Source organism: Halyomorpha halys, unplaced genomic scaffold (assembly GCF_000696795.3).
Source record: "Halyomorpha halys isolate HHAL.00 unplaced genomic scaffold, Hhal_1.1 Scaffold1558.1, whole genome shotgun sequence".
NCBI classification, from domain to species: domain Eukaryota; kingdom Metazoa; phylum Arthropoda; class Insecta; order Hemiptera; family Pentatomidae; genus Halyomorpha; species Halyomorpha halys.
Window position 1 is genome coordinate 87,913 of NW_027106959.1, and position 9,777 is coordinate 97,689.

The 9,777-nt window shown below is 31.0% G+C and overlaps 1 protein-coding gene across 1 annotated transcript in view; it reads right to left on the reverse strand.

The window, feature by feature from the left end:
- boi (brother of ihog) overlaps window positions 1-6,965 on the reverse strand; it is a 69,663-nt gene extending 62,698 nt beyond the window's left edge. Inside the window, exon 1 of the mRNA XM_014435297.2 lies at window positions 6,895-6,965. The gene's annotated coding sequence lies outside the window, so the exon portion shown is untranslated. The remainder of the gene's footprint in view (window positions 1-6,894) is intronic.
- Between the last annotated feature and the right edge of the window lie 2,812 nt (window positions 6,966-9,777).

Genomic DNA, 9,777 nt, shown 5'->3' on the forward strand with positions numbered 1-9,777 from the left:
AGATCATGAATACCCCTATAGAAGAAAATAATATAGTAATAATATATTCAGTAAGTACTAGAAGAGTAGTTTTTAATAGGACATTAACTTCTAAGTTAATTCGATGTTTTAAGAATTATCGGGCTTTACCTTCACTCGTTAAATTAAATGAATAAAAAGTCATAACAGTTTCTTAAGCATAAAATAAAAATGTATAAAATTACATAGGAGCCTACATTATCTTACAAAAAATCGATAAATTGAAAGATCTACCTAATACATATTACGAGTACGTTGGTAAGAGAATGTGTTCACACGCAGTGCGTATATAGTGTTTATAACAATGGGAGGCGCAGAATACATAGCAGAAAACAGCATATATATACATATTAATGTATCTTATATTTTTTTTATGTATCTTCATAAAGTTTATATTGCACACATACCTTTTTATACCTGTTTGAATAAGAATGTATATTTAAACAATTTCATTTGTCCTGCTGCTAAAATGAAAACATAATTTACCTAAATAAGGAATGTATATACTAGGAGGAAGCATCACGATCGTAGACAATTTTTAATTTGAGTTTTCGTCGAAAATAAACATTTCGAGGTTCCCGCAGTCTAAATAACAGTTTTAAGAAACGTTCAGTAGGTGCGTAAACAACCTGGCTCAAAAACGAAAAGTTGGATGAAACTGAAATTACATATTTCAGAAGGGTATATGATTGGGATGTTTCAGCAACTTTTTCGATAAAATCGACAGGCCCGAAGTACTAATTTATAGAATCGATTATTCACATTTTTTCGATTGTCTCAAAAACGGCTCTCAAGAATTTTGATTAAACTTGGCATGTCAGTGCAGAAATAAGTGGTCTTAAATATCAGCCAGGTTTCATCCTCATCAAAATAACCTGACAGGGTTCAAATAATGTATTTTCATATTATCTTCATCTAAAGTGCCATTAATTTTGTTTATTTGAAATAATTACCAATTTTGCATTGTTAATAGTAATAAAAATGTATAACCATGAAAAATAAAAGAATTTGATAGTTAAGTAAAGGAGAAATAGAAACAGCGATGTAGAGACTGGAAAATCGGAGAAAGACGAGGGTGCCCGACCATTCCCTACAGCAATAAGATTCACACGTCTTTTTTATACTTTGTTAAACCTCAAGAAACCTTAAAATACAAATTTTTACAGCAACAGACAAATAAAAACTTGTTTAAAATTTTCGCTTACTTGAGTGATAAGTAAAAGTCAAGTGATACGAACATCGCAACAATTTGTTTTTATGTAACAGCGCAGTATATAAATGTGAATAATCTCACTGTTTAGTAAATTACTAATAGTAAATGGAATCATACATTTTAGTAAAATTAAAATACTAAAGAAAAATTAATTAAAATTCATAACAAAGTTGCTGATATTGGAAAGCCAAGATGGGTCACAGAAAGGAAAAGAAAATATAGAACCAATGTCCCAGTTGAAGCGAATCATTTGTCTATTTATTCCAGATAAAGATTCCTCACAATTCCAAAAGATTCACCTTAAGATTCTCGATGTCTGTTAATACATTACAGGCTTACAATCTTAAAAGTTAATTATTAAAAAATGTAACAACTAAACTGGAACGTATACCCCTACCCTATCAGTTGAAACAGTGTTGTCTATCTTAAGAACTTCAGACACCAACCCTGTCAAAACTTCACAAAGGATGATACGAGTCAAAACTCATAGTGATTTATATTACCTTCAATTTTCTTTGGAATGGGAAAAATTACTAATATATGACATAGTTCAGCTATAGTCTAACAGCTGACAATTTAAAATATTCCCATAATGACACAATACTTTTAAGCCATCTCAAATAGAAGTCCTCTATTTGGATATTTTTTACTTACCTTGTCATTTCTGAATAGAATATCGTTACCTCCACGATACTGGAATGCCGCATTTTGAAAATAATTTGTGAAACAAGAGAGATCTCAAAATGCAAAATAAAGTGAATAAAGGGATGGTCCATGACGGTAATTGAGTATGATGCTAAAAACATACTCATAACCAGTGATAGAGGATCCACCTCCTCCTTCAAATCAAATCGGGGTTGTGCTGTTCGACAGTCCCATAATACACTGGTTTTTTCCACGGTTCCATCGAAAACAGAAATTTATGGACGTCCTGTACTAAAGTAGTCTTTGAAATCCTCTCGGCCATCCTGAAACCTTTCCAATCACTTGCTGATGGTCAATTCCTTCAACATCTCCGTAAAATTTGCTCTTTCTCAAAAATTTGTATGTGATTCATGGCTACTGAACAAGATAATGCTCAGAAGTCGACGCCAAGTAAAAAATAGAAGTCTGAGGACACCTAAAGAACCTGAAAGCTGTTGGACTTAATGTGGAAACGCAGATGGCGCTGGTTCTTAGTCTCAGGAAGACTATATTGGTGGGAAGAATATTGAATTACCTGATTAAATCCAATTAACTTTTGAACTAGTATTATGGAACTCCTAAAATGTTTTAGCTTCATATGAACACATACAATTTTAGCACGCTGACTTTTGAAGAAATGATCATACTCTAATCCAGATATAAATATTTCATTTAGTACTGGCGAAAATTCATTAACAGATCAGGTTGGTTTGCATTAAAGAGAGAAATTTTTTCAGTTATGATATATATTATGATATGATATATATGATAGAATATTATGAATATTCTTGAAAGACTTAATATATAGCTATTACAAAAAGTTAAATTTCAATCATGATTTCGGCTTTAAAACACCTGTTTCTGAAAGGAAAAGGTGATAAAGATTAAAAATGCTTCAGCATAAAACGTTTCTTCGATTTACTTAGAGAACCATTGTAGTAATATTAAAACCACAATAGAACTCTACGTCAATATTTTCTAATCTATTTTATGTCCCAATCATGTTATATTTGTGTAATATTTTATATCTTATATTTTGTTGTGTTTAATTAGGAAATTTTGTTTAAAATATTTGTTCTTTAAATTATTTTTATACAATTAATCATCAGTCAAATGTTTATAAATTCGCTGATACTGAGATGCTTTATGCTTGGGAGATATACACCTAAGACAAATAAAAGTCCCGAAAATATTAGCACAGGGTTATTGTATGAGGGAAAGTCATCAAGTTGAACTTTTCCTGGAACAAACAACTGGATATGACTCGGTTGAAAATATAAATGATGTTATTTCTATCAACTTGAATAACTAATTATTTTCCCGATACGATCAGGCAATTTACCAATAAAATACAGGAGGCTTGGCGAGAAATTGATAGTAATATGATCGGGTACATGGACTGTCAACTGCAACCAATAAAAGAGGTCAGTTTTTATCAATTAGCCTCAATTGCCTCTCTACTCTAGTTGAACAGGGAACGGTGAATTAGTCCTCAGTGATTGTTCTCTATATTAAATAATCACCTTTAATATTATCCATCAAACAGTTAGTGGCTATTACCTCAATCTTGTTGCTAATTACACACAAACAAACCGTTTCCCTCATCTCTACACATAACAAAAAGGGAAGTTTCTTCTCTGCTATAAGGTTAAGGACGACATAAATTCAAAATTAAAAGCTAAAGTAGCATTTTTTAAGTTAATACTTTGAATTAAACAAACAAATAATTGAAGGGTTTGTTAAAAAATGAGGAGAAATTTGGATTTACAAGTATTATTTTGCACTATTATATCATATTTTTACAAAATTGTAATTCATTCGTTTTGCACAAGAAATTTAAACCTCCCATTGCTAGTTAATACATTAAATATAGAATAGCCTGCATCGTTAGTTACTAATAACTTTATATTTACATATTTTATAATATTTTAAACAGTTCTTTAATGTTATCTCTTTTTTTTTTTTGGCAATAAATCGTTTTTGTAGTAGATGGAACGTTAGGAACAAAAAGCTCAAAAACTGGACGACCTATCCCGAATCGTTGATGTTAAACGAATTGTTTCATAAACAGGATATTTAAGAATGATGGTATATATGTATATACCACTTTTCGAGATTTCTATAATCTCATTGTCATGCTAATTGTTTTGTAACTTAGTTTTATTTACAAGAATAATAACTGAAATCACTATTAAAACTAATCCATACGGTATTGTTCTAAACCTTGTGCGATTTAGCTGTAATGTCAAGTTTAATCCATCTGGAATAGTTTATACAAATTTGGAATGTATTTTCAGTCCAAAAATATAGCTTCCAGAACATGTAGTAATGCTTTGATTATAGTTGATATCACTTTTTTTGCCTCCATATCCAAAATACTCAGTCCTAATCCGTAAAAAATACTTTGTCGTGATTTAGTTAAATTATACTGAACACTAATATATTTTTCATTTTCATTATCACGTGAAAATATGTAATGGATTTCACAATATAAAACTTACATGGAAAATAATGATTGACCTTATAGTTGAAAACCATTGTATGTTCCCCAGTACTTATGTATGGACAATAGAGAAAATTTGTTCAGATACCTTAAAAATTTCAATTTTTTGATCATTTTTTCCCCCCGAAAACTTGAAAAAATTGGAGTTACCTCCGATTATCTGCAAACGCTTCAATTTTAATCATTTCTCATCTAATTTTATGTTCAAATATGTATGTTGTTATAGATCAATGATAAGTTCCAAGCTGTCAAACATGCATAATATTTTGTTTACAGTAAAACTGTAGTGATTTGTAAATGTATTGAGTACACTACATTTAGTTTCGATGAAAGATAAGAAGAGTCCTGTCAATTAATTATATTCATTCAACGTCCGTTTCAACTCAATTACTGTTTTAAATTCAAAACAGCTTTATATAAAGAAGCATTATACTCCCTACACATACATGATTAAGTAATTAAGCCATTGAATAAACTGACAATCGTACACAGTATTTACTAAAACCAAATCACTTCAACCTGCAGACAAAAGCAGGCTTGGTGTAAAGAATTATAATTTCAGGGGATTGTTATAACATTTTCCCGCGGTAACTGGTATATGTTTATTCATTGTATCATTTTATATACGTTCAATTTTTTAATCAAATTTATGTTATTGGTAAATATTCAAGTCTTAACTCAACAAAAAATTGTATTTATTGACTATGAATCTGCTAAATAACAATTAAATTTGTGGCGTTGTATGCCAGAATGTGTCTGTTAATTGTATGAAAGAAAAATATTAACCAGAATTCTGAGGGTTTTTTCCCCCAATTCGGTCTAGAACTAATCAATGGAATACACAATGAAACATTCACGTTTTTGATCTGTAGATATGATTTAAATACGACAACAAAGTAAATTATACTTTGGAGAAAACGAAATAAATCGATTGAACCATCATAAAATAATTAGTTTAAGGAAAATCGTGTCCAATATTTGATGGTACCACCCCACGTTCTAATAACAAATCTTTAAAATATAATTTTAATTTAAGACGTTTATGATTATTATTACCTTGCAAATATAAAGTTCTGTTTTTTATTATTGCTATTAATATGGCACGATGTAAGAACTTAGAATATAAATCATAAATATTTTGTCATATTACAACAGCTTTAAGATTTAAAACTTTGCATCGCTTGTCAACAAAATCTCTTGAAAGACAACGGAATAAACTGTATGCTCTATAATCATTTTTATTTTAAGCTCTTCCATAGGAAGTTCAAATAACAAATCATTCGTTAATTGTATAATTTTTGTCCATGTTTCATTTTTAAATCAAATTTTTATCATTAATTCTGATCAACTTTACAAATAACTATGTTGGATTTGACAATATTGCTACCATATTGTTTTAAGTTGCAATTTCTTACTAAAACTTGTCTCTAAATGGAACCTTGTCACACTACTAGATCCTTTATTTTTCAACGGATAGGATTGAAATTAATTTATGTCTTTGATGTTAGTGATTTCAAAGAGAAAATACAAATTTGTCAGTTACAACCATATCAACCCAAGGCGATGATCTTTCTCACCTTTAAAGAAATTATACATTGTTTGAAAGTTAAAACAGAAGTTATAATAGAACACCGTTAAATGCTTGAGCTATTTGCGATTACCTCCATGTGTGTTCATACAATATTAAAAAAAAAAAAGATGAAATTAAAATTGTTTTCTGTCAGGATGCAAACGATGAAAACGGTATGATAATGACTTTGTTCAGTACTAAAGATTTAATTTCAAGATCACACTACTTAACATATTAGTTCATGCAAAAAGTTGACTCGATAATTGAAAATAAAAGTTTTTTTTTTCAATTCGGTCTAGAACACTATCAAACGTTTTCAGTTTCAAAACTTGCAGAAGGGAATCCAACCAGCCTTATTTGTCAACATGTCACAATAATTGGTATTGTTTGCTGTATTGAACTGATTGGTGGAATACGGCACACTGTCAGAGGAGTGCGATGGTGAGAGTAGAGATGAAGTATGGACCTGAGCAGGTAGGCAGGTAGCGAGGCAGGTAGCAGCCGGTCAGTGACCCATCGTCGTCTCAGAACGTCTTGTCTGTTCCTGACTGGTCTTGTCCGAGCAGGAAACACTTACAGTCTTGTCTCTTGACTGGAAGAGTTTGCTCTCAGTCGAGAGATCAACGGATCTCCAAGCGGCGTTTGCTCATGTCAATTGTGTGTCTCGAGTCCTCCGTCATTTGTCAAATGCAAGAAGTATACTTTTATAGATGATATATACTTGAAAATTGTCAAAGTTGCTTATTCACGTGGTAGTAAGATGAATAAAAGAGCACTTGTCTTATTCTACAATCATAAACTAATATAAAATTCAAACTTTCGTACACAGCCTAACACAAACATAAAAAATACAGCACTTTATAGAAATATAATTTGTAAGAAATAAGTAAAAATAAATAATCTTACCAGTGATATGCTGAGTACAATAGTTAGAGGAGCTCCAGGGAGGAAGGAACACTGACTGAAGGCACAATAAGAACGAGACTGGCTGGAATGTCGTCGCTGGTCTGCAATCCGGGGCTAGTAGAGCGCTCTCCCGCTAGGGGCGCCACCTATCTGTTAGGCCCCTTCGCTCCTACCCCAGTCTTCATTATCACTTCTTTTTTATCATCCTAGTTGGTCTTCTACTTAACAAACCTACTTGCTACCTGTCTCTTCTTTATCTTAACTTTCTAAGACCAATTCATCAAATCAGAACCTCTCTAAACCTATACATCCAGCTATTCATTATGGTCCATTGGATTCTTCTGTACTCGCGAATCATTAGTCACAAGACATCGCGAAGGTGAGCAGGCGTGGAGTATTTTTCAATCTAGCGGACCAATACTGTTTCTTCAAAATATGTTTTCCTACTGAACTATTCTATACAGAAATGTCGAAGGACAACTGTGGTAGTCCAAGAGTCCAAGAGAAAATAACAGAATTTATTTGACTACAATTTTTTATTACTTTAATGAAAACTATGTACAGTTAAGAGTCGAAATTGATGTCTGCCATGCATATTAAGAGTAAATAAAAATTAATGACTGTTAAAAGTCATTTTTGAGTTCTTCGAAGTAAAGAAAAAATTGTGCGTGTCAGAATGTCAGAAAAAGGTTAATTTTTAACTAGATTATACAATAAAAAAAATCATTGAGAAATAAATATTGAAGTGGTGGTTAAGATGCAAGTCCCATGAAGTTTATTTTATTCGAGAAAAAGTCTAATTTTTTTCATTCTATCTATATCCTACACCAAGAAACAAAACTACCTACTACACCAAAAAAAATTTGTAGCAAGTAATGTAGAATAAATTTTCTAAAATATGAGAGCTCTTTACACTCAATAGCAACATTTTTTTTCTGATCAACGAGGAATCAACATTTTGAGAACTAATTTTTATAGATAGATAGATTTATTTATTGATAGATATTACAATCTGCCAAACAGTTGTGGGCTATAGGTAATAGTGATGAATGATCTCATACATACTAAAATATACTAAAAAAAAAAAAATAAAAAAAAAGAAGATAAAAAAATAATAAAATTAAAAAAAAAATTATAATAAAAAAAACTCTTAAAATATATACAAACAAAAGAATAGACAAGATGAACATAATCAAACTATCTGTATGAAAAATAAATAAATAGAATAACATAATGATAAAATAATATGTACAATATTTACACAATCGACCTGAGGATCCCTGAGCCCATTCTATCCCCCACGTGTGAGGGGTAGAGCAGAGCTCAAGAGATCCCAGCGCATCCCTCTCGCCGCATCACTGGTGAGAACTAATTTTGACGATGGAAATTGCAATGTTCTAACCCTCAATTACGAGCTAAAAAGACGTATATACGTCGTTTGTTGGAGTAGTAGTTTTCATGATATTTGCCAAAATAATATCGCAAAATATCATTTTTCATTATAAAGATTTGAAAATTTGAACAACAGAACTATTAAGCGTAAGCAGCTCTTTCAGGGCTCATATATTAGCAAATTTATTCTACTTCAAATAGTTTTCTGTTAGGTTTTCAGTGTTTAGGTATTTTCAAAGATATAAAGATCTGAAAAAAAATAATTTTTTGTAACGTTTTGAAACGGCGGTTATTTTTAATTCACCCCGAATATTGTTAGCAGAGTAAACACTTTAACAAGAACCTTATAGCTTTCATTAAATTAATGAAAAATTGTAGTGAAATAAATCTCTCTATCTCCCGAGCTCTTTGGCTATGTATATATACATATATAATATACATTACACAAAGCACAAATCTGTCCAAGTTTCGCCAGCTTTGACTTTTTTGAATTAGAAACCATATATTTAATTCAATAATGAGATTCTATGGTATATTTCATAATCGAAAAAGAATCGACCCATTGCGTAATTATTTATGCACATCCCAAACTCAATTTTATTATGTTAGGGAATTCGAATTCGGCCCAATTAGATCAGAGATAAACCTAACTATGCCTCAGCAGTTAAATATCAAAATAAATCGTAGAATTAAAACACTAACTAAATAAATATATCTACTCTGATCACAATGTTGACTTCTTAAATGTCTGACCCATGGATGAGAGATTTTTAAATGTAAAGGTTAACAGTAGTACGAGCTTTTTTTCATGAGTATATGGATAGGAATGCGAAAAAACTAAAATGTTAACAAATCCAACTTCGCAAAAAACGCCTAAATTATACCTCTAAAATGTTATGCTATAATAAATCAAAAATAATTCAATTCTGAGTCGAATGAGCACCTCAAATTATAAATTCGGTCCGCAGAATGTTCGAAATGCACGACTATGCAAGAACAGCCTTTTTACCGACTTTGAAGAGAAATTCAAAGTGATTGTAATACGGCTATTCTAAATTTAAAATATTTCAAATAAAACTTGTACCGAATTTGGTGTTGTTAAGGGATGAATTACAATTTGATTTTAGATACTACACAAATTAAAGAATGCCCTACAGTATCCTTTCATTTTATCTATTTATTGTATAAATAACAGGGATTTATTATTTTCATCATGTAGATAATATCAGATATTATTTACTATATATTTAAAAAAGTGGAAAAACGTTTTTAAAACAGAGGGAAGAGTTGTGGCACGCCTCAAAAATAACTGCATTCTTGGTTGTGGCACGAGGTTGGGTACCGATACGCGGACACGCAACAATTTAAACAAGCTAAACGTGCTAAACAACAAGATCCATTAACTTGAGCTAAAACTAGGCGAACTACTAACTTGGAATCCCCATACAAAACAGACAAGAAACTGAACGTCGATCCCAACTGATACAACAC